The sequence below is a fragment of the Chlamydotis macqueenii genome, chromosome 4 (assembly GCF_036417535.1).
Source record: "Chlamydotis macqueenii isolate bChlMac1 chromosome 4, bChlMac1.mat, whole genome shotgun sequence".
NCBI classification, from domain to species: domain Eukaryota; kingdom Metazoa; phylum Chordata; class Aves; order Otidiformes; family Otididae; genus Chlamydotis; species Chlamydotis macqueenii.
In genome coordinates this window covers 15,966,784-15,992,753 of record NC_141559.1, presented here as the reverse complement: position 1 = coordinate 15,992,753, position 25,970 = coordinate 15,966,784, and the positions used below count along the sequence as shown (strand labels likewise).

The 25,970-nt window shown below is 39.5% G+C and overlaps 1 protein-coding gene across 13 annotated transcripts in view; it reads left to right on the top strand.

Moving 5' to 3' along the window:
* The window catches only part of TTC29 (tetratricopeptide repeat domain 29), a 313,481-nt gene that overhangs the window by 119,422 nt on the left and 168,089 nt on the right, over window positions 1–25,970 (top strand). For 12 of the 13 annotated variants that reach the window (XM_086747860.1, XM_086747858.1, XM_086747859.1 and 9 more), the window contains one exon: window positions 11,603–11,735. The exons of the other annotated variant lie outside the window; for it this stretch is intronic. The gene's annotated coding sequence lies outside the window, so the exon portion shown is untranslated. The remainder of the gene's footprint in view (window positions 1–11,602; window positions 11,736–25,970) is intronic. 13 annotated transcript variants of the gene reach the window in all.

Sequence of the window (25,970 nt, the reverse complement as noted above, 5' to 3'; positions counted from 1 at the left end):
CAGATTTCCAAATGTAGACTCTCATTTAAGTTATTTTCATGGAATGAATTACATAAGAATAAATGCACACTAAGATGAGAATCTGATTTCCTGACAGTGAAGAAATGAATCATGAAGTGTGTTAGACGGGGCTGATACAAGAAGTCATTAGGAGGATGTTTTAAAAGGATGCTCAAGGAGAGCTAAATACTCTCGTATCATGATCAGGACTTACTATATCTTATAGACAAAAGTACAATATCATACATCTGAATCAACACCATCCACTCACGCTTAGTATCTATCAGAATACTTTTCTTTTTCTAATAATATATTATTTCAGTTGGCACATGGGAATAATTTATAAAATATCAATTTTCTAACCAGGAAAGAAATAATCTTGTCTAGTGATACAACAGTGTATCAGTATGGTACAGCAACATTTGGAATGTGACATAGTGGTGTTGCACAGCACAAAGAGTGGCCCTGTCCCCAGGGATATTGTTTTAACAACTGCCTGTTCCATACTAACTTCACTTAGGACAAGAATATCTTTTTATTGAAGCTTTTCACAATATCCCTATTTTGGTGGTTACTTCTCAGATTTGACAGCTAAAACAACTTCTAAAGTACAATGCCTGGATTTTAGCTTGGTGAGTCCTCCAAACTTCTGGTCTCTTTCCCACCACCACTCCTCTACTCCATCTCCTTTCTTTTTTTTTTTTTTTCCTTTCTTAATATTAGAGAGGAAAATACTGAAATTTTGTCCTAGTTATTTGGACTAGCCAGAGCTAGGCTATTCAGAGAATAAGAACAAAATGTCAGGTGCGATTCTGTCACCAAAAAGATACAAGTAACAGGATATGACTTTAACAGACACTACCTGTATTATGGGCCAGGAAAATAACATTCAGAATTCCTGACCAATGAAGATAAAACCATGCAGTTGGACAGATGTGGTCTCAATTAAGTTAGAATATTTATGTTCAAAATAACTTTTTTTTTTCTTCACATTTGTTAAACAGTAAGCGCTCCTGGATCTCTCTTCATTTAGATAAGCAAAATTAAGCAAAGAAAGTTCTGTGGACCAAAATTCTTGGTACCTACATGTTCTCTGTGAACCTTCACTGGGTTGAGGGTCTTGCCTTGAGCAGCTTTGCAAGAGTGTAAAATGAGGGAAGCACGCAGGACTGAACCATAAAGAGACTGACCTTCAGTTTTCCTGTCTTTATATGCAGGCTAGAAGGCATATATGGATGTGAACCATAAAGAGAGCAGGAAGGTATTTCCACACAAGCATCTGGCAAGGGAACAAGAGTGGAGACCATGATGCAGTGTAAGCATCATACAGAATACGTTAACTTTATCCATAGAAAAATAAATTTCATCATCAGTGGTGTTACAGTTGTGATGGTCTAAGGTCAGAAATGAGGCAAGGCTTGTAGGAAAAAGGAATATCTTCAATTAGGTCTCCAGTACAGTTTGAAAATACAGAGAATCTTTCAGGTGTACGAACCTCTTCCTCACACTTTGTTTACTTCTATAATGTACTGTAACAAGGCAGATCCATTATCCCCTCTGCAAGGGGCTGGAGCCCTGAGAGCTGCTGGCTGGTGGAGAGATCCTCTTTAGTGAGGCCACCTTGAACAAAACAAAGAGGAGGAAAGGAAGAATGTATAGGGCAGGGGATTTTAATGAAAAAGGAAACTGAAGTTCTGTACTTGGAAAGTTGATATAAGCTGGGATGTATACTTTATTAAAAACCTTCTTTTTCAATTTAAAAAATCTTATGAGATGTCTCTTTACAGTGACTGTGTAGTTTAGTGGGATTGGTTAGGCGTTCTATCACCTCATAACCATTTCATGTTTTGCGTTGGGAAATGCTATTTCCTGTTCCAAAAAGTGCTGTTATCTTTTTCAATTATTAGCAAATTACTGCCTTACCATCACCTTCCCTCTCTGGCTTTTAAACAGGGCATTAGTTGCAACCTATGGTATAATGTAGAGGGAAACATGCTGGCTCATAAAAAACACTTGAAGTACTTCTTTCATGGTACAAGAGGGAAAATATTCTTATTATGAACTCATATCAGTTTTGATATATGAGACTTGAGATCTGTTCTGGTTTTGTTTAGTGAGGGGGGGCCTAAGGTGGTAGCTTCTATAGGAAACTGCTAGAAGTCGCTGGGCGGACCCGCTGCTGGCCAGGGCCGAGCCAATTGGTAGCAGAATGTTCCGTGATAATGCCTCTCCAATAATGTATTTAAGAAGGGGAAAACAGAAAAAAAAAAGAAGCAGAAGATGTGAAGCAGCTGAGCGGGGGCAGAGATGGGGAGGCGCGAGCCTGGTGGGCCTCACAGACCTCACCCTCTGGCCTCCCACTGGGCAGCCAACTGGGCCCAACTTGGCCCGGCCTGGCTGCAAGAAGTGGAGAGGAGATGAGAAGTTGAAGTGAATAAGATGTAAAAAGGATCCTGAGAGGTGTCTGCCAGCCTGTTGTGAGGAACGGCTGCAGACGCCAAGGTCAGTTCAGAAGGAGGGGGGAGGAGTAACGCGGCTCCTGGCCAAGATTCCCCTGCAGCCTGTGGTGATAACCATGGTGGAGCAGTTTGTCCCCCTGCAGCCCATGGAGGTCCACGGAGGAGCAGAGATCCACCTGCAGCCCGTGGAGGACCCACACTGGGGCAGGTGGAGGCCTGAAGGAGGCTGTGGCCTGTGGAGGGCCCGCTGGGGCAGCCGTTCTGGAGGGACTGCACCCGTGGAAGAGATGACCCACGCCGGAGCAGTTTCACAAAGGACTGTGGTCCATGGGAGGGACCCCACGATGGAGCAGGGGAGGAATGTGAGGAGTTCTTCTGACGATGAAGCAGCAGCGTGAAACAACGCATAATGAACTGACCGCAACCCCCATTCCCTCTTCCCCCCTGTGCTGCTCAAGGGGGGAGAAGGTAGTAGAGATAATGTTAAGCCCAGGAAGAGGGAGGGGTGGGGGGAGGTTATCTTGTTCTCTGTCTCATTATCCTGCTGTTTGTAGTAATAAATGAATAGTTTTCCCCAAGTCGAGTCTGTTTTGCCCGTGACGGTAACTTTAAGGACTTCTCCCCGTCCTTATCTCAAACCTCGAGCCGTTTTTCTTATATTATCTCCCCCTGTTCTCTCGGAGGGTGGGCGGAGTGACAGAGAGACTGCGTAGTCTGGTCCTGATTGGGGCTGAACTACGACAAGATCACATTGTGTTCATTCTTGTGCCTCTTTTTCTTTTTGTTCAAATTTTGCTGAGGACTGTCATATTATTGCAACTTTCAGAAGTGACTGGACGCGTCTTTCATTGAACTGTTTTTTGTAAGTGGTCTATTTTAATACTATCCTTCCTTTCATTAGCAATTTTAGGTATTTGATACTACCTTTCTGTAATAATATGTTGAGGAAAAAAGTTTTAACAGCAAAGGCAATTGGTCAGCAAGAACACAGCCATGGTATTTAACCTGGTTCCATGTTCCATTATGCCAGGAAAAGGACTCTTAATCCTTTTTTTCCAGTCTTCCTTTTAAAGAACTAGTGCATTTTTAAGTATAACTTAAATAAGTTTGTAATTTTTGGCATCTTAAGGTGCCAGAGCAGAGAAATGAACCATAAATGAGAAACATCAAAAGTAACTTAGAGAGAATTTTTTTTTAATATTAAAGCGATGAATCACAGGCCAAATTAACAAGTAAAGGAATCCGCCTATAATGAAATCTTTTTTTCTAACATAACACTTCATTATAAAGGGAGTTTTTCTATAATAGTAGCAAGTGTAATTACATTTTTATATATAATTAGGACATTATTATCATTTCACCATATCAAAGTTCATTATAAGACATCTCCAATGCATTTTTCATAGAGCAAAAATAAAAAGAGAACAGGGGTCCTTCAATTAGACTCGTATAAGGACATCCACAGAGACTGAGGGAAGCTGATCAAACAGCTTAGCCCAAAAGGGACCAGGTAAAAACTCATTGCTTCTCTGGCACAGGGAAGTTGCGTTTTTACATATCCTACTTGGTATTAATTATACTTTTCACCCTTCTCATATTCCACTACATTGTTTGGGAGACAAAAATGCTTTTAAAGTTGTAACCCACAAGAACCGAATATGGAAGATATGAAATCTCTGCATTCTATGAATTTGAGTCATGAGAGCTCCTCTAGCTTCTTGAGCATGTTGCTGTTATGCCCAGGAAGACACACCTGTGCCACCAGAAGGACATGCAGATGGAATTCATGTAAGGTGATCCATTTTCTAGATTAATTTGAAAGTGTTTGGGTTGTCTTTTTTACTAATTTGAAAAACTATTTGACCCTTTCCTCTTTCAAAAACACCTTTCTTTGTGAGTAAGGTGAAGATTAAGGAACTACTGAGAATTGGTACAAGAACAATCAAATGCCATCTTGAGTATTCGTTTGTTTGTTCCTTGAACATTGATAAAAATATGCATAGTTTGATTATGCTCCACTTACTTTCCTACTCCTTGAAGGGGTTCGTTATCTGATGCATCCATACATTTAAATCCCTGCATAATTTTCTAATTGCCTAAAAAATTATGTCCTCTTCTTCTTATAAAATGCATGCAAAAGTTCTCTGGTGGAGCCATAGGATGGACAGTGTTTAATTCTGAATCAGCGTTAGGCTGAGTGTACTACATTCCATTTATCTGTTGGTCTAGAACCAAGTTAAATCACAAACACAGTGGGAAGTTGAGTATTTCTAGTGCCATTTTAAAAACTGCAATTTTTGCAAGTAATTTGCAAAGCCAGGAATAAGTCATAATGTGATCCTGAAAATGTGGCCTTGGATACTGCACCTGTGTATGTGTTCTGGGATTTGGAAAGGGAACCACCGCGTGACGTTGGACTGTGGTATCTAGTGTTTATCTATGTAGATGTGTTCCTTCTCTTCTCCAAGAATGCAGTAATGCATATATAGTGCTCACTAGCATGGGACAACAGCTGGGCGAAACATTATGAAATGCAGAAGTCCTTTAAATGACCACGGATAAAATGGTCCATTCATCAGAGAGGTGCCTAACTCGGGTGCTTGCCTACTCTCCAGGCTGAAAGCACCTCATCAGTTTGGTGATTAGGTTTGGGCACTGGGAATTGCCTCCTTCCAGGCAGTTCAGAATAGCACAAGAGGTGCTTTGCACGGAAGGAATGCACACCAAAAAAAAAAAGGAGCTGCTTCCTCATACTCTCTTCCAGGCTGCTTCTATGCTAGGAAAAAATCAAGCCAGTGTTGAAAATATTCTAACTAAGGATGCCATTTCTAGAAAACAACCAAAAAAAGTGCGCAACCAAAAATAATCTTTTTGTTTTAACACTGTATTCCTGGCTGATAAAAGCAGATTTTTCTTAGAATAGATTGTGGCTACACAAATGACCTCTACTGCCAAAGCATCACCTGCTTTAGTCAAAGCTTGCACCTCACCATACTGTGCCCTGACACTCCTGTGCTGGCAGAAGGCTGTGCTGCAGGCCTGCTCAGGGATGAGGCAAGAGGGAAAATGTGTGGAAGCCCTACCTGCCCAGGAGCCAGAACATTTAGTCTTGCTATGACTCTGTTCTAGAGATGGTCTATATTCAATATATTTCTAATAACAACTTGTGTCAGGTTGATTTCTGCATGTGAGCTGAAGGCACTGCCTAGCTATATAAGAATTGTGGTGACCCTGAGTCTTACTGGCCTTACAATATTCCGTGATTGCCGGAAGGTGGACAATTGTCTATTTAAATAAGAGTTTAAAGAGAGTTGACTCTAGTGATTGTCATTTTATTTTGCTTATCTCAAATGATACCTCTGGTTGTGAAGCAATATATTTCAGACTTGCATTTTGGAGGTCCCTTCTGATTCTCTTCTGATCTGCAGGCTGTTGTAACACCTCATTGTGCTCTGTATCATGAGGGCTTGCCTCATTTTACCTAGAAATATTGAAACATATTACTCTCTGCTGTCTACTGCCACATAGAGCACCACCTGCCAATTACTTTGTTTATCTTTTCTGGAATAAGAATGACTTTCAGAATGGTGTAAATGGTTTTTGTGACCACCTGTATGTCAGGGTGTAAAATCTCACCCAAGAGGTACATGATTTCTGCATTGCTGAAGTGAAAGAGAGAGTGCAATAGCATTCAGGAGGTTTATGTTCTATCTTACTCTTTCAAGTGAAATCCTTATGAAATCACTGCGTCCTGCTGGAACAGCTGGGCTTCTCACGGTTTTACTGGAATCTGTGAGACAAGACATAAAACACAGAAAGCAGAAGAAACCAAGATGGCTACAATAGAATAGAATAGAATATTTCAGGTGGAAGGGATCTACAATGATTATCTAGACCAACTGCCTGATCACTTCAGGGCTGACCAAAAGTTAAAGCATGTTGTTAAGGGCATTGTCTGAATGCCTCTTAAACACTGACAGCCTTGGGGCATCGACCCCCTCTAGAGGGGGAAGCCTCTTCCAGGGTTTGACCACCCTCTCAGTAAAGAAATTCTTCCTGATGTCCAGTCTAAACCTCCCCTAGTGCAGCTTTGAACCATTCCCACACCTCCTGTCACTGTATACCAGCATCTCCCTCTCCACTATCCTTCAGGAAGCTGTAGAGAGCAACGAGGTTGCCCCTCAGCCTCCTTTTCTCCAAACTAGACAAGCCCAAGCTCCTTAGCCACTCCTCGTAGGACATCCTTCCAGCTTTTTCACCAGCTTTGTTGCCATCCTTCTTAAATTGTGCAGCCCAGAATTACACACAGTATTCAAGCTGAGGCAGCACCAACACTGAATACAGAGGGATAATCACCTCTTTTGACAGCCTGCATATACTGTTTGATGCATCCTAGGGTGCAGTTTGCCCTTTTGGCTGCCAGGGCACACTGCTGGCTCATATTGAGCCTGCTGTCAACCAGCACCCCCAGCCACTCCTCTCCCAGTTTATACCTGTGCCCAGCATTACTCCATCCTAAGGGCAGAATCTGGCATTTCAACTTGTTAAATTTCATCCAGTGCTCCAAGCTGTCTAGATTCCTCTGCAAGGTCCCTCAAGAGAGTCAATAGCACCTCTCAGTTCAGTAACATCAGCAAACTTGCTAATACTACATGGGACAACAAAATCTGCAGACCACCCATCTGCATACGTAGACAACTGCTAAACGTAACCACAAGTTCCCACTAACCTCACAGCTGTCTTTAGGGCTTTCTGTAAACATTACAGCACAAATGACTTTTAAAGCAGATCTAGAAGGAAACAGCAGCTGAGCAGATCATCCACCTGGTCACACCTCAGGCAGCTGTTCTCACTGCTGCCATCTGTTACCAGGGAAAGGCTCTGGCACTCCCTGCAGCCTGGAACCCGGATAGCTGCATGTTTTCATGAGAGCTCTGTCTGGGTTGCCACATCCACTCTGACGAGCGCCAAGGACGTAGCTTTCCACCGGGTGGATACCATAGCTGAGCTCCTTCTGGGAGGGTGATGACCACCAACTGAACTCACCACTTGAACTGGTACAGTGACTACATCCTTTCTGTGTGACCTTCCACACAAAGTGCCGCACCACACCTTGGCTGATGCACCATGCTCTGCTCGCTCTGTCCACGGCACTCCTGGATGCTCACACTCCCCAGGCTGCTTTTTATTCCTGTGGGGGTGGTCACCATTGCTCTGGCAATGCCCAGGCCTCGTCAGTGTCTCCCACCAAAGCTGCCGGTTCTTGGCGGTTCTCTCCACAGCCCTGGCATTTCCCTGCCTCAGAAAAACCCACCGTGTGCCAAGATCTGCCACTCTGCTGCAGATCAGGCCGGCTCCAGAGCAGCTCCACTCAGTGACTGATTGCTAGTTTCCGTTACACCACACTTAAATCTTTACTGTAATGCTGATCCTGCAGGGCCCGTTGCCCCTGGGTTCATTGAAGCACTAGCCACGGCTGCAGGATTTCACGTTGGAGGGATCCATGCCTTATGAGCTCAAGAGAATGAGCAGAGTTGGCTCTTGTCTACCTGAAAGACTGTAAATGTCTCCATAACCATTCATCACTTCAGAAACTGATTTTCAAAGTATTTATTCAGTGGCTGTTTGCCCTTTGGCCTTTTCTATAAAAGATTTTTTCCACTCACACAGATACATGGTGGTAGCACTGTGAATTTCGGGTGCAGGAGTGCTGAGCTAGAGGACATAAAACCTCAAAGACCTGGGTAAGATGCTGAGAGTCCCGTTTCTTGCACTGAAACTTTTAACACTTGCACTTCTACTTGATACAATTTGAGTTTAATTTTCTGTGATGCTGAGCATTGACACAACTCTTAGCTGTAGCTGTGGGAGCCCAGCATCTTCTAGCTGAAGAAGGAAGAGCAGGAGGAGGACAGCAGGAGGAAATATAGACCTGGACATCTAAAATCAAGGGACCTAAAATGAAGACCACTAACAAATGCTTAGTCAAAACTTCTGTCTTGGTTTTGCCTCTCTGTAAAGTAAGGACGTTAATAGTTACATCCCTCAAAAATGATTTTAGGGATTTCAGCATTTGTTAGGGCCCTGAAGAAATACTGTGTCTGTTCTCTTTAATTAAGTTTTTGGGAAGAAAGCGAGTTTAGTGCTAATGTGATCCTATCTGCCTGTCCTTTCCTTAGAGAGCTGTTCCCATCCCCAGTAAATGGCCACTTCAAATATGGCAGGTCGAACAACAACATGAGATTTTGCCTATGGGAGCTTTGCTGGTTTTTGAACTGTCTTGCAGCAAAATAGATGTTTGCCTGCAGAGGAAAAGAAAGACATTAACAGGGATGTGTTTTGTTCCATATTTTAAATTAACCTTTGTTTTCAAATGTGGACTTCCTGCCCCTAAAAAAATGTTGCGATTTCACTCAAGTGATTGCAACAGAAAGTGTTGTCCCTTTGGCACTGCTTCCACCTGCCCTTCTGCTAGGTGACTCCGTTGGGTTGGTGACTGGGCTCTGGTGCCATTGCCTTCACAGTAACAAAGACAGTGTAAGGCAGGATGGAGCAAGCGGTACCTGCCTTGTGATATGGGAAGAGCCCTGGTTCCAGCTCTGCAACTTGGCTCTCTTCCATGCCCTGACCCTGTGGCCATCAGTACGCACACACTTAGGGTGAAGGTGAGCTTTTGGAGCAATAACCAGAAATCTTCTCTCCCCTAAAAGAGTGACCTTGTTCTTTTGGAATAACAGAAGTAGCAGTTTTGGTCTCTTGTCCTCTTGAGGGCTAGTTCTGTTCTCCTCCTGCTGGGATGGGGTTTGCTTGCCATTAAAAATAGGAATGAGATTAATAAATCCATTTTTCTCACACACAAATATTAACACGGTTCTCTGCAAGCACAGGCAGCTATCAGTGATTTTATTTAACTTTGATTGTATTCTGGAGTTTTTCTTTATGGCCATGAGTATTAGAAGCATTTTATTTCAACCAAATGTGTTATTCTGCAGAACTCATTGAACTCACGAACCTTGACTGGGAGGTACAGGCCCGTAGTTCCTCTATAGCCACAATGCATGGCGTATGCTCAGGAGCTGCTGTTCTCTGCAGAAATACACCCCTGCTCAGGGAGGGCAGGACGGATATGGGAAAGGAGCAGGCTAGTGCACCCATCATTGTTTTGTCCACTAGTTACACCTAATTTCTGACATAAGTTTTGGTCAATTAAATTTCCATTGTATTCTTTCTTTTAGGTGTCTTGATCTTTTAGATAGTCTCAAGATAGCGGTCAGAGACTTTTTGGAGGACAGAGGGTAGCTTTTTAAATCATGAAGGTCAGAGATAAGGTTCTCTCTAGAACTTCTGGCACTGTGGGCATTCTCCGTTCCTAGGAGCGGGTTTCAGCATGAACTGATTGTTCTGATGGTGACAGTAATGCACTTCTAGTGACTATTTCTCTTGGGGCCCCCTCTTCTTTCTGTTACAGTCCAGTACAGACATTCTGCTGGTGCCCAGCCAACGAAGCATTTCTCAGAAAATTCCCAAGCATGCTGCAAATGCACTGGTAATTGTAATATTGTATGAATCCTCACCTTGTTTTTGACCGGCTGAATCACTGCTCTACTGCAGGGTATGCGTTGCCTCAGTTATTATAATAAGACAAACAATCCATAAAATAAACACAGAAGAAGAAATAAAATCAGTCAAAGCAAAATATGCACCTTTGAACAAAGCTATTAAAAGATTACTGAGAGGTACTTCAAGGACTGTAATGTCTGTCAGACGTGTAGTACTAGAACTAGATGAAATGATTCAACTGATGCATTAAATGCTTTCAGTACAAGCAAGTGGAAAAACTCAGTGTAGAGACACAGCCCTTGAGCTCGGTAAGCAGCATGACAGCTGGTGAAAAACACTGACAAAATACATTTGCATAGAGCAATTCATTTATACAGGATGGTACTGAGATGAGCTCAATAACAGATGCATGCAATTGAGGAAAAAAATATCTGAGTTGGCTGGCAAAAGCACAGACTGTCTCGCAACCAGGCAATTTTGTATTAAGCAAGCAGTTACTTACTGTAATCTCCACATCACAGAGGAGAAATGGATGGCTGAGAAAGACAATATAGATTAAATTTGCTGTAATGAATATTAATACCACCAGCCAAATATGCTAAGAGTACTCTGTGAGATGAATACCCAGGTGATCAGCATGCTCACGTATAGTAATTTGAAGTTAGCAGAAACTCAAGGTAGATCATGTCTGCAACATCCTTTTGCTTCTAAGAGCAAGACAGGGAAGTATAACTAAAATAAGAGAAAAACAAGACTGCCAACAGTGTGATACAGGGGTCACTGTATACCTTGAACCTGGATAGGCTAACGCAATGCAAGAGCTGCCCATACCTGAAGTATGTCATCTTCCTAGGGAGGAATGAGAGACTAAGAGACTATTCATATCTGTAAATTTTCTGAACTAAATTGCTTCCAAGCATTTAACGTGACAGTTGAACAAAGATGCAATGCAGACATGACTGCTTCAGCTTGGTGTATCCAGTATGTAACTCTAGGAGCAAGCGAGCGGCTGTTTAATGTTCAAATATGAGATTCAGGACATAGGGACAAACAAATAATGTGATGCCAGTGAGAAAGTGTTTGGGCAGTTGCTTCTCCAAAAAGGGCACCAGGTAGCTCTCACATCAAACCTGCTGTTATCAATGGATTGCAAATTATGAAAGTCATGAATTGGCTTTTCAAATGCAATATTTGGCCAGTTCAATTTTGCAGTTTGAAGATTGTGAATCAATTTGAAAATGAGCATGACTAGCCAGAACTTTTCTTAAAACCAGTAGGAGAGCTTCAAAGTGTTTTCAATGCATGCAGCTAAAATATCTGTGTCATTTTTATGTCACTAATAAGCCCTAATTTAGATTAATCCAACAAGGAAAAGATTATGGTATACAGCCAACCTTGAGGATAGCAGAATTATAATATTGTAATAGAATATGTCTGAAATTTTTAACCTGCAAGGAATAGAAAAAATTTTTAAAACCTCCAAATCTATCAAACAGACTAGTTATGAGGCAGTTTTAAGAAAGGCTGAAAACTTCCAAAGATGTAAACAATGAGAAACAACTCAATGTTTCTCTTTCTGTCAGTCTGTCCAGACATCAGGAGCAAAGGACCCCATGTACATGGCGAGTTCGAAGAATAAGATCCTCTAACCAGTAACTCCCTGTAATACCTGGGTGGTTGAAAACCTGAGCTCTGAAGAACGAGAACAGCTCTCGGGTAGGAGTGTGAGTGCTCTGGGGAGGCTGAGCTACCACACACTGGCCAAACATCACACAGGTTAGCAGCGACCTGGGAAGGGAGCAAAGCAAAAGCTGCCAAATCTGTGTTTCTTTCTGGGGTCCAATGCATAAGACAAATATGAGAGCAGAAAAATAAGAAACCAGGCACAAACTGCATGAGAGGTGGTGTCGAAAAAGGAGGTCTGGGCAGATTATTCTATGTTCTCTTTGCAGCCTTGCCTTCAGTAAGAAATGTTTGGTTCTCAACTGTAAAACTGTTTGTGTACTTTTTATTGTAACTATAGATTTCTAATTATCATCAACTATGGAGCCGAGCTGACGTTTCCTAATTACATTTTTTCCCAGTTATCTGAACAAGTCTGGCAGTGCTGTTTAGATTAGGTTTGTTCTGCTTCACCAGAATATTTTAGAACAATGTGATTATGCTAGGTTGCACCTAGCTACTACTATCATGACAAGTACAGAAGTTAAATTATGAAGCAAACGTAAGCTTTGAAGAAATTTTTATTTAATCTGTATTCCCCTGTTTCATCTGCTCATCCATCCAGCACAATCTGCATCATTATTAACCACACCATATTTCTAAAAAAAGAGTATAAAAAGTAAGACATCTGTGTTATAGCATTAATATATTCAAAGGTTTTTACTTTCATCTTCCAGGCATTAACACTATGTAAGTGCAATGTAGGCTCAACTTACAGCATCGATGAGATACCACAAGAAAAACGTACTAAGTAGCAGAAAAGAAGGAAAAAAAAAAGATACAAGTAGACTGAGAATTATGTAAAAAGAGGACTTTTTTCATAAATAGAGCACTTTCTCCTATTGCTCCTATATACCTTTATTTCTAATTGCTACCACAATTTTTAAGGCACTGAGGCAAGCCTCCAGCAGTGTGCTGAAGGTGTGTTTGTGCTGTTATGCCCTCTGGCTTTGCTGCCAGCCTATTCCCTTAGATCAGAGCCAGAAGGCAGACTGTTTTCGAATACCGATCACCTCACCCGGACCTAATCCTTTGAGTTCTCTTTGGCATCTATTCCTTCTGCCAGTTTCCTCTTCTGTTCCTCTCTTTTCTTCTGAAGTTGACAACAAAGACATCCTCAGGGCCCTCCTTGATGTAAGACCACTCTTGATGTTGTTACAGTGTGGTTTTTTTTTTTTTTTTGTACCCTAAAGTTGTGCTACTTTTATATTCAGCTAGCACAATATTTGCACACCAGAAGATAAAGAAAATGAGAATATGTTACACAGAATGATAGTTTCTTTTTTATTTGTACACCTCGGCGCTTTCAGTGGAAACCTTTTTTCTTTTTCTGTCATTCATCTACATACCTGATCAAGAACCTAAAGGTATCATTTTACAGGCTGTGCTGCTTATATACCTTAAATTGGCCTGACCTGCCACTTTTAATTTTAAAAAGATGGCTGTATGGGATGTGGATGAATATGGAATTTCTATGAAGCACAAAACTTTTGAACGGTTCCTGTCCTCTGTGATAGTGAGTTTTAAAAGGGAAATCTCCAAAGAGCTAATTAGTAGACAAGTAGAGCTCAGGCTGAACAAAGCTGAAAAGATAGCAGATAACTAAAAGGACCTGGCCATAGCTGACAAAAATCAAAGCACTGACAGAGAGCTGGCAGTAACCTTGGGCTGCTAACTGACAGGGACAATAAAAAAAGCCTCTGAGTGTGGCAGAGAGTGACAGCCACAGCCACAAGCTCTCTAAACGGCCTGAAACCTCCACCAAAAAGAAGATGTAATCTTCTGCCTGGCAGCGCCATACACTTTTCCCTCCCATTCCAAATTGGGGAAATTGGAGCTTGTCTAAATAATTCTGCTGCATGAACGTGAACTGAGAATGGAAACGGCCAAGACTGGTGTGCAAAGTTTAGCGGCAAACCTATGGTCCGAGGGGACATGCCTGCGAAAATGTAAGTTTGATTGGGGCACAGTGAAGGTTTCCTTTGCTTACCCTGATGCTTTTGCTGGAGCAGCCACATAGCTGCTTGACTCTTACTCTCTGTAAACCTCCACGAGATAAACACATAGCACAAATTCTGAAAGACGTTTTTAGTCATTATATGCTCCCTGAAATTTAATATAAAATGGAAAACAAAGTTAGCTTCTCTGCAGGTGCCAGGACAGGGGAGATGCTCATTGCTGCATCATGTTCGTAGAGGAAAACAGGCTTGATTTAATTCTAGAAGTCACTTAATTGTCACTTAATAAAATGTGGCAATTCTTTATATTTGTGCGCCCTCCCTGATTGTAAATATTTGCGCACTGTGATCAACAACCTGTGAAGCCCTCTTCAGCAAGTAATCGTTCGTGAACTAATATGCTGAGGAAATGTACACATGCAGCAGTTAACATACTGGACCAGCAACCATGAAAGTGAGTTATGTAAAAAAGCCTTGGAGATTGTTTTGTAAGACATAAGAGATGGTAACTGCAGAGAAACTAAGGCTGCAAAATGCAGAGAGCATTTATGAAGTGGTATCATCTTTCCTGAAATCACCATGACAAGAGTTTGGGTGTTGCTTTTTGGCATAGTCATGTTAAGACAAAGATTCTAAAAATTGATTTTCTTATCTTAATGTTCTACCTGCAACCATTTTATCTTCTTTCATATAGGGATTGACTTTTTTCAGAGGTGGCCAGTTTCTTTTTTATGCTATGAGTTACAGTGAGCTTATGATATATCAGCAATCCTCATGAGTCCTAGAAAACTGTAACACAATTACTTGGGAAATCTCTCTTGTTTTGTGGAAGGGATGGAGATGATTTTAAGGTTAAAGAAGAGCTAAAATTTTCTTCATACTTTCCAGAAAATCTTGACAGCACTTAATAATCCTTGGTTTATCCAATTCTAAACCAGTCACTATGCCGCACTGTATTGGATATGTGTGTTTATCTTGATCTTTCAGCTTCAGGTCTGAAATATCACGCATATATTTGAAGCATTAAATAAGGCTCAGATGTAGTATCCGCCCAGTAGATGCAAGAAAAATTCATATACCTCAGTATTATTTCAATTTGCTTAAAAGCTTAAAAACACCTAAGTCCTGTTTTCAAAATTAACACTGCTGTTTAACAGTTTCCCTCTATCTGCAAGCTAGAGCAAATCCAAAATCTTACAGAAATTGGCCTGCAGCCACTAAATATCATAAAAATATACCTTTTGCTTCATTTACATCTGTAATTTAGCAACCTCAAGAGTGGGACATTCTTTTGTTTAGAAATTGTAATTCTAAAACAGAACAGACAAAGGCTGCTTAGGAGAGTCTCTGTGTGATGGGACGATTACACGCGACAGGGCATCCTGCAGACAGCTCGTAGGTTACAGTTGTGGTCAGAGCCATGCTCTGTGTGAGAATTTTGATTAAAATCTATCATGAGATCTTTTGGATGTTAATATTTTTTAAAATTTCAATCATCTTATTTACAACTATTTTCATTCTTTTTCATATGCCCAAAATAACCTTTGACTATGCTTCATTTCTCGTTCTTCTAAACTATGTCCTTCACTCTCAGCCTTTGGCCTGTCCTATCCCCCTAAGATTTCTTTTCCCCTCTTTCATGCTACATGTCTCAGTCTCTTTTTAAGCCTGTGAGGAGTTCTTCATGGCTCCTACTTTCTTCTCCGCAGGTGTTCCTTGTTCCTTGCCTACATACATTTCACCTGTGCCCCCTGCTCAGGATAGACTTCCCTTTCCCTTCCCTAAGAAAATAACTTTACTCTTCCAAGTATGTGTTCTTTATTCATTTTATGACACAACTCTGTAAACACATAAGAATGAGGATGACATTAAGCCAGCAAAAATGTGGCCATTTTGGGCCTTTTCTTGATTATTCTTCTTCAATGAAATTTGCTTTGACCATTTTTCCTCTCCTTTCTTTCTCAAACTGCAGCAGTGTTCTCTATTTTACTACATTGTATTAGCAACTACCCCCATTTGAAAAAGGTTCACAGCTTCATCCTCTGTTCTTACACTAATACAGCTGAAGAGAAAAGCTTTTAAAGTCTCTTGTTAATCTTCGTGGTTTAATTCTTCACTGGCTAAAGGGCTGGTACAGGTTAACATCCCGACATGCGTATATACTAAAACCATCGTAAATTGGTTTTGGAAGGTAACACTGTACTACATTATACTGCATGCATTCAAAATGAATGCAGTTTATAAGGGTGACATTCATTTCTGGTAGCTACTGAAACAAAATTGGACCAGTTTAACTGAGATTGACATTAATATATCACTGAGCAGTTAGTTATATCACATAAATTAGATATTACAAATTCAAGAATCATTTGTTATGCTTTTAGTACAAATTTTCCTGACATAAGTGAGATAGAGATAAATAGCCAGTCACAAAGATGTCATTTGGTCTCTTGGGGCTATATTGAGGATTCCTCCTCAGAAAGTCTAGCAGCAGTTTACCATGCAATAAATTTGGAACTGGGCAATCTTTTTTTTTTTTTTTGTAATTCTTGTAGGGGGCTGTTATAATTGGGTCCTTGCTTTTTCATACTGATTTTTGAGGATTGTGTGTGTGTTTTGGCAGAAGAAACTCCACTGAGAAACTTTGGAGTCTCCTCTATTCAAATTACATTAAAAGAAATGTCATAACAAAAACATGAGTTCTACTTCGTTACTGTTTCCAGTGGAAGAAGAACAGCTGTAGTTAATGAGGTTTTATTTTTAATTACTCAGAAATATCTTTACTTTACTTTTCTCAGAACTACTTTGCACAGGCCTTCTGGATGTCAATATAACCACAGTTCCAGTAATTACCTTCAAATTGTTGATATTTTTTAAAAAATTAAAGTTTATTATTTGCATTATCATATTTTATTTTTATAGATTGCTTCTATATTGATATATCATGTTGAACTGTTCAAAATCTTTTCTCCCCACGGTCTGGGGGAATTTAGTATCAAATTTAGAAATGCTGTCTTCTCGTTCTGGTTCAAGACAAAAATTCAGAAATGCCAGAATTTTCTCTTGGGCAAATATCCTGTTTTCTAATTCACACGAACGTTAACATCAGCTGTGTATTCTTTCTCAAGCACAGTTTTGTGACTCTGGACCTTGTGGACAGCATTTGTGTTCAGCAAGTGTTTCTGGTACTTATAGCCAGGCTTTGTTCATCTCTAGCTGCACGGCAATCAGCAGTTGCTCTTACTTTTGTTTAAAGAAAGGAAGCCTGTATGCTGTATCTGCTACACAAAAGATGCTTGATGAAGGTAGTACCCACTTAGAAATGTCCAAATGGAGATGTGTATTACAGATTAGCTCTTTTTTTTTAATTGTACCCTTGACTGGCACGATATAAGTCTTCCTGTTTAGCTGTCTTTTACCCAGCTCTGTACAGTGGAAGTGTGTCCTCTCTGTGCACACAGAACCCGTTGGTATTGATGAATAACTAGATGTGCCCATGAGCCTGTGTGGACTCGGGCCTCATGGGCCTCATCTTACTCTTCTGAAACTTGTTCCACATTCCAGCGATGTAAATGAAGGCGCCCCTCATACAGTAGCGAGAAGCAAGAGCAGCTATGTGCTTGAAGTGCCTTTGCTTTTAATATGCACGTTCCTTGAATGCCGCCTGAAATGACCAACAGCAGAATGTAAAAATGAAAGCTGGAGCTGCTTCTGCCAATGCAATCCCAAATCATCTGTTACAGCAGGACTGAATATTTACTGAAGAAATATAGTCACAAAATTAAATTAATATGAACACTGCCTCACAGAGAAAATGCATAAAAATCTAAAAATCTCTTTTCTCCTAGTCATACTACACTACACATCTTTCTCTAGTTTTCTTTCTTTTTAAATATAATAAAGCTACCAGACATTGCATGCATACTTTGCTCCAGTATACAGAGATTTTTTGGAGCCAGGGGTATCTTTAAGCAGCAGCTACAAAGGATTTTTTGTGTATATCTGGTTTGTGAGAACTGTGTCTGAAAAATGAATATAAAATTTTCTCTTCTCTTATTATAATTTTGAAGTAGTTTGTGTTGCATTAGTTGAATGGGATCTTTTTCAATCTTTTAATTAAAAGAATTTGCTTTCTTAATCACAAATTTTATTTTTAAAAAATATTTTTTTGTATTTAAAGAAAAATCAGTAAAATCCACGTTGAAGCTATTGCTTCCAAGGGCGTTTTAAAGAGACAACAAACACTAACGGTTGCTAGAGTTTTTGCTTTTTATTATGAGGAAATGGCCTCTGGTAAAATATACTTGATGGAAAAGATATTTTTCCTGGAAATGCACACAAACTAGGATTTTGGCTATTTTTGATGGACAAATAATAATGCCAGGAGCCAAGAGTGTTTTCTTCATACATTTATTTGGCAAAGGAAAACAAATTTTCCTTTCGGAGATTCATCTCCACGCTGTAACGCATTCAAGCCGAGCTGAATCTAATGTCTCTTCATGCAGTACAGGATCTGCTCGCTTGCTTGCTGTAGTGGGATTGCTCACAGGGAAGCTTGCAGTTCCTTCCAGATTGTTTCCAAATACATGAGTTTTATGGTTTGAGTTACTGATTAAAGGTCACTTCTCTATTTGTATTCTACTTTGACGCTTCAGATGAGATGAAATTCTTGAATTATAAAGCTGTTTAGGCAGCTATGAATTTGCTGAGCAGTGAGAGCTCAGAGTTCAGGTCCCTGCTGACTAAAAAGCCCCAGATTGCTCCCCCAGAAGCTTCAAGGGCTGATCTTTGTGAAGAGACTTTGTTGAGCCTATAAACTGTGTTTTTGGAGGAGTCTTTTAATTGACAGTGGCTCTATTAGTCTAATGTATTTTAATACCATACATGCTTTTATTCTCATAAGCATATTTTATAAATCAAAAGGCAGATGCACTATTGTATATAAAATGCAGTCAAAGAGAATATTAACACTATTTAAAAGAACAAAATATACAGCATATGGCAATAAGTATGAAATAAAAATGGGATTACACAGTAACCTCTTCACATTAAAAACATTACTCATTCACATGAAAAAGTGTTAATTGCATTCAAGTGTAAACTACAATTAATTATTAACATTTACCACCTTTATCTGTTCACTAACTGCAGTGAAATGATTCCTGAAATGGATCTGGTCTACTGACACTCGCATACCTTTGCCTGACGATTTTAAACAACACTCCTGATCTTGTATCATTTAAGTCCTTTTTGTGTATTTTCATTAAATGTTTCACTCAATTTCTTAAATATTGTCCCAACACAAGCTTCTAGCACACATTTCATTGGGGGGGGGGGGGGGGAAAGGCAGTCAGAGGTCCTTCTCACTCCAAATAGCCATCAGAAAGATGTTTGCCCAGAATTTCAGTGAACACATCAGTTGTTGACATAACTATTCAATAGCATGACTGCGGATTAGCTCAACTGAAGTTGCCTTCTCTTGCTTTCTCCAAATACCCTAGGTGTGTGAAGAAAACACAGGAGAATTCTCACACAGTAATTCATGGAGGTGCTTACTTTACTTCAGTGCAAGGAAGACAAACATATGCTCTAAAGAGTCTAATTCTACACTTGTTTGTGATTATGGCTTTTGGATGCCAAAGTCAGAAGTGTTAACTTGACTGTGTCGCTGTGTAACACTAAAGCATTAAGTGCTGATTCAGCATAGAAATTTTCAGTGTATTTAGTCTTGCGGCAATGAACACCAGTAAAATCTTTTAAATACCTCCTAAGTCAGATAGAAAAAGGAAACAGTTGAAGTACCAAAGCTGTACCGTACTACACGTGGCTTTTAAAAGTTACTTACTGCCTTTCTTTTCAACTGTAATGTGCATGCTAGGGAAAACTACAGTCATTTGACTGTAGCTACTTGTTGCTGACTGCTTAATTTTCGTGGGAAAGAAAAGAACCTTGCTGCAGCTTTTTAATCATCTCTTGGCTCTACAAAGACAAGTATTTAGATTGAGCACAAAGCAATAGGGAATACAAGTGTTGCAGTTCACTTTTTTCCTACGTTTTTATTAACATCTATCCTAAAGGTGATGTTTATATATTCTATGCCTTTGTAATCTTCAAAGTTAAGCCTTCAGTAGGTATAGGCCTACAAATATAAGAAAAGGGCACACACATTAAGCTGTTTGGTTTTTTTTAATTTGCAAAGTGACTGTTCTATTTCAGTTGCTTACTCAAAAAGTAACTTGAATTAAATGTGGAAAGGCACTCCACCTATGAGAACACTTCTCAATCTTTAGGAGTGTATGAATTATGATAGCCTTTGGCTAACCATTTCACAAGATTTAAAGCCACTGCATATTCAGTTACTGACTGTCAACCTTGTCCGAGGACAGAAAGACCAACATGGTTAAAGAATCTGCTGTTATCGGTGGCTTTTCTCAACTACTCTCAAAAACAGCCCTCACAATAAGAACAAGTCAGAAAAACACAGAAGAGCTAAGTCCAGACACCAAAAGATGCTTTCAGTGAGAATGTTTGCATATTTCTAAAAATCAGAGAAAAGGTCACCCTAAGAGACCACGTCTAACAATCAGAACATTTTCTATGATATAAAAATTACACATCATAAAATCTAGAGCACCAAAAGATGCTAAGTTGGTTCTCATCATAGACATATTACAGTGCTCATCCACCTGTCAGTAGTGACACAGGAGAATGTGGCCCAGAAGTCTTGACACAATATTGACTTAAATGTTCTGCCCTCCACTAAGATAGTAATAATGATATTCCATTAATCTCCCAGATACCCTTAACAAATAAACTGGTGTTCATTTTCCAGTAACTTTGTTTATATTTACCATGGGCAATGCATCAGGAGTTTAATGGTCAATATTAAAACCTACATAATAATTTTACGATCTAGGACAAAAACACGGTATTTACAAAGTCTTAAAATTTGCCTGAGAGGATAACCATGCCAATGAACTAGTAAGATAAATTTACAAACATGTAGACATTATCATATGCTGTAATGAATATGGCAACGTAGTAATTCCCTAAAATAATGACTTCCCAGTCAGGTTATGTTTTTTTAATAGACTTACTATTTGTTTTGAAAAATTACTACCTGTTTCTTATTTTAATTAGTTGCACTCTCCAGAATCCAATGAAGAGTACTAGCATCACTAGACAAGAGAAGCTTCTTTTTACCCACAAAAAATCCAACACAAATTGCTTTGCAGACATCAAACACTACTCCTCCAGCTCCGTCCTTCTGATGGATCTACAAACCCTTAGTAATAGTTACAAACAGGCTATGTAAAGCAGAGACATACTGGCACCTACCACTCTTAAAGCTGTTGAGTTGAAAAATCACTCTTCTATATTCCTGAAATTGCCTGTCCCCCAAAAAATCAACCCCAATACAATGAGATCTCAAAAGATACGCAATTTAAGAGAGACTTTTAAGGACATGTAAAACAAGAAGTGTAATATAAAAGTAAGACAAATTCTTCTTTTCCTCCTCATATAATTATGGAGGCATTACTAATTCAATTTATATCTTTTCAGTTAATAATTTTGTGTGATCTGTTGTTAAAGCTTTCCAGCAAGATCAGGGAATTCAGACTCTGCCCTAGTTCTATCATAACCTTTCAGTATGAGATGGAGTAAATTGTCTTCTTCTACTTCAGTTCTCCATTGACAAATGGGGATAACAATGCATTTCATGACAGATGGATGTTGGTGAAAATTTACTGATAAGCCTGATGCTACCAGGCTAAAAGCATGTGCTTTAAAAACCATCTCCCTTCTTTGCTAGTGTTGTTCATCCTGGGAAATGGATAAGTAACAGATGGTTTCTTGACAGTATGGAGGTGGGAATGTCTTTTTTGTGTGTTTTTGAGAGTTTTAGAAAAATGTAAACTGGGGAGCAGGGGAGATACTAAGCTGCAAACAAGACTTATGAAAACAATAGTTATTAGAGAGTGAGTGGTAAATATAATAATTTAAAGGAAAACTGAGGCTGGCTGCTTTCCTAAAATTAATCTGTACTTTTTAATATCAGCTACACGTTGGTCTGAGCAGTTCATGTTAGCCTATCTGAATTCAGATTAGGCTAGCTATAAGAGAAGGTTTCAATTACCAGAAGATTGTTGCAATTAAACTTGGAATGGGGAAGAAATTTTTAGAGACAGTAAATGGTACCCTTTCCCTGATACTGCTGCAAACAACCCCTGCTACGGGAAAAAAAAAAAGTTATGTATGCTCCTTGCAATTCTTTTTAAAGAAATCATTTAATCAGTAGTGAAAATAAATGCTACCTACTACAGAAACATTGCTACCACAAACAGAAACATTGACAGAGTTTTGAAGATACAACAACTGCCTTTTAAAGAATCACTTAAGTGTTGATAAAAATAAAATTGCACAAGAAATTAAGTATTACTCTGATCTAACAGTACTGTTGATGCAACTAAAGATAATTTGGGACACAGCTAAAGTGACTCTTGGGGTTGCTTTATTAGCAATAAATGAACAAAAGGAGGAAAAACATAACAGGCTGTTGGAAGAACATCAGTTCAGTAAAATGGACATGAATCTAATGGAGATGTCAGAGTTTCAGAGTTATTTTCAGAAAGGAAGGCTATTAAAACTGTTTTCACCAATAAAATCAGACACTACCCTCTCCTAAACCAGACAGATTACTTGCACATGTGGCAAGAATGCACTGAGATAAGGAACTGACTGGAACAGAGTAAGAAGAGTTGGATGTTTCTTGTCTTGGATACTGCAAACATGCTTCTGTGTTAGTTATAAACAATTATGTTCAACATAGTTACTTTAAATGGCCAAGCTTACATTTCTCAAACATAACAGTAGCAGGTGTACAATTATAGGAGGAGGAAAAAAAGATAAAAATAAGTAGATTAAATTAATGGTTCCATTCATGTGGACTTATGTATTCTGTCTAGCCTGGTGGCCTCATTCATCCAGCAAAAGACGTAGCCTAGAGTCAGTAAATACATTGGGATTCAGGCATAATTGATTCAATTAAAAATAATAACTTCTATTTCTCTAAAGAGTTCTTACATATTTACAAATAAAATGAAAGTTATTATCCAAGTACTGCAGATGAGGAAAGTAAGACACTGAACCTTATGTGATTAGAATAAGCTTGTCCTGCAAGCTAGTGACAGAGTCCACCAGAGTCAGGAATGGAACCAAACTTGATGCTATTGCCCCTGGGCCATATTGAGTCCCCTTAGGCAAGGACTGCATATATAAGTCAAATGCCACATGCTTTTTAATGTATGAGATTAGCTGATTAACAGAAATACTGGTTCATGTTTTGGATATATAGAACAAAAATGAGCAAAAGTGCTCACTGACTCAAGTGGGTCAAGATCAAGCCATATAATAATAACTAACATATGTATCATGTATCAAAACAAACTGTCTGGAACCTCAGATCACAGAAATTTGCTATGGGGAAAAATGTAGTAGGTTATCTGTTGCATCCTGCCCGGTTATGCCTCTCAACAACACAAGGGGTTCCTTTTTTTTTCTTATTCTTTTTATTAGCAGGTCCAAAGGCTTTGTCTTCTCTTCCTCAATGCCTTCACTTCTCACCCTCCATCTCACCTCTAGTTCCATCTTGAATGTCTTATCTGTGCCTTCGTACTCTTCTCTCTGCACCAGGTTCACAGTTCTGAGGCTCTGCAGGATACTTTCTCTTTCCCTACGCAAAATACTGAAAGACATAGCACAGTGGCACAGAAGTGGCATTGTTGGGAAAGGGGATGGGATGCATACAGCTTGATCCAGCTTCCAGCACTGTCTCTCCATTCTCCCATGCCCAGCATCAACCCACAGCTCTACCCGTGCACGGAGGCTGGAGAGCACTCACCACCATAAGTGATGCCATGGCTGCCGATTCTCCGTTCCTCACTCTTAAACATTCATATATGACAGAATTAAGGAATTTAAGATTTATACAGAACAGGTTGCACTCTGTTGTTCTCTTCTCACACAACCTAGGAAGACAAGAAAATGTCAGTCTAAGTACTAGTTATAAAGCACAACCATAAGTGTAGTTTTGCTAAAAATATGAATGTTCCATGTACTTTTCCAGTCCCTTCTCTATAAATATTCCATTCATTGTGCAGTGATGCACATCTCTCAGATATGATTAAATAAATTTTGGAACTGTAAAGCAGAAAGAGACATACTCATGTGCAGAATTAAAGGCCCCGCTGAAGCCAGCGGCTGTAACACGCACAGTGCTAAGCCTGCATGCTGGACGGAACAGCCGATATGAAAACAACACGGGCAGCCCAGTGCATATAGAGCACGTAAACATTCGTAGGGTTTGAATGTACTGAGACACTGTTTTACTAACAATATTTTCCGCTGGAAGTTTTATATATATACCTTTCCAGAAAATGCTCTTACTAATTTAGCTAATACACTGTATGCACCTTGTATTAATTCTCTTTGCTAACTTCACAATAACAGAAAGTACCTCATACTGAAACAAAAACATTTCATATATCTTTTTTTAATTTACTGCTGCTATTACTCCAAATAATTAATTTCTACTCACTTATTCCTATCAATTAACCAACTGGGATAATTGTTTAAGCTTGGGTCTGGAGATCGAGGTTTTAGTCTACAGCATTACAGAAAAGGCTAGCTGCACACCTAGACCCAGCATAAAAACTCGGCACAGTGTGATTCACATGACTTCCCGGGGAAAGATATAACAATCCATTCTCATTTATGGAGATGTATTTTACAGAATTAATCCAAATGCCAAGAATTGACAGGAACAGGAATATTGTTTCTCCTCTTCTCTGTTTACACATTTGCTTTGTAAATGCAGAAAGGGAGATTACACTCAGAATTTTAAAAGAAACAATATTCCCAATCTATTGTCCAAATGTGTCAATTAAGCATCATCTCTTAAAACGCTTAATTCTGTTAAGCAGGAAAGAAAGCAACTCTTCCTCATCCTTTTTTTTCATTCTGGAGGGAAGATGTCCTCCCTTCCAGGTCATCTCTTCAGAAGGGTTTATTTCTAGTGATTGTAATCAGTATTTCCCTTACACACCTTTATTCAGTCATTTTATTTAAATTAATGACCCTATCTCTACAGCTGAATATCACAGAAGTGTCATTAAGTTTGTAGCATAAAAGCAGCCTTGCTATGCTTGGAACTACAAGCTCTGGTGCAATTTCAGTGCTTCATCCCTCTGTTGCGTGCCTTGCTGGGGCAGCAGATCAGGTTTTGTGACTGTTTCTCAGCTGCTTAGTTTCCCAGACTAGCGTTGTATCTTAAAAGGCTGATGTGAGAATGTTTATATTAAGATGTTGACCTGCGAACCGACGCCCACCAAAATGTTCTATTCTGCAACCTATTTGCTGAAGTATTAAACCAAGAGCAGAAAGCTAAAAGAACAAGAAGGGGCAGCCCACCACAGTCTAATTTGACACAGGTTATCTGTTAGAGCCCCTCCGAGAATATTGGTGGTATCTGCATGACCTGAAGGTTCTCAGGGAGAGGCTGATTGACAGTCATGTCTTTACTGGCAAAGAAAATTATTTTACCAATGAGAAATGAAAGCTCATGGCAGGTGGAGTGACAATGCTTAGACCTTTTGTTTTCTGAGATATTTTTGATTCTGAACATCTACCAAAGGACAACACTAATAGCACTTTATAATGCCTGCTGATTTATATGGAAGTGACACCAGAAGAACTTACTAGGAAGGATAAACAAAACACCAACTGAATGACACTAAAATAGAATAAGATTACTTTCAGGCTAGTGAATTAGAATGATGTATGGAGAAGATCTAAACAAGAATTAGGGGAGTTCTATGAAGAATTGTGATACCTTATTACAATGATGGAAACAGCAGAGCAAAGTATGTCTGGGATACCTGTCATTTCCTGTCTTCTGCCTACTTGACCTAGGAGAAGATGGAGGAATTATAGTGAACAAGAACTAAGAGTTCCTCATGTTGAGTTACTAGTTGACTTACTAGTAATATGTTCCCACTTTCTTCTCTGACAGAAGAAAGTGGGAACAAGGTGTGAGAATTGCCAAGGTCTTTTCAGTGCTCAGTGACAGAGACCAATAGCAGAAATAAGAGGCCTATATATGCTGTGTATTTACTGCTATACATTGCTCTTCATAGTAAAATTCTTTTTCCTTAAACACAGTATCTGTAGATTTGGGAAGATATTGCCAGAAGGTTTCACAGTTGTCTTCACA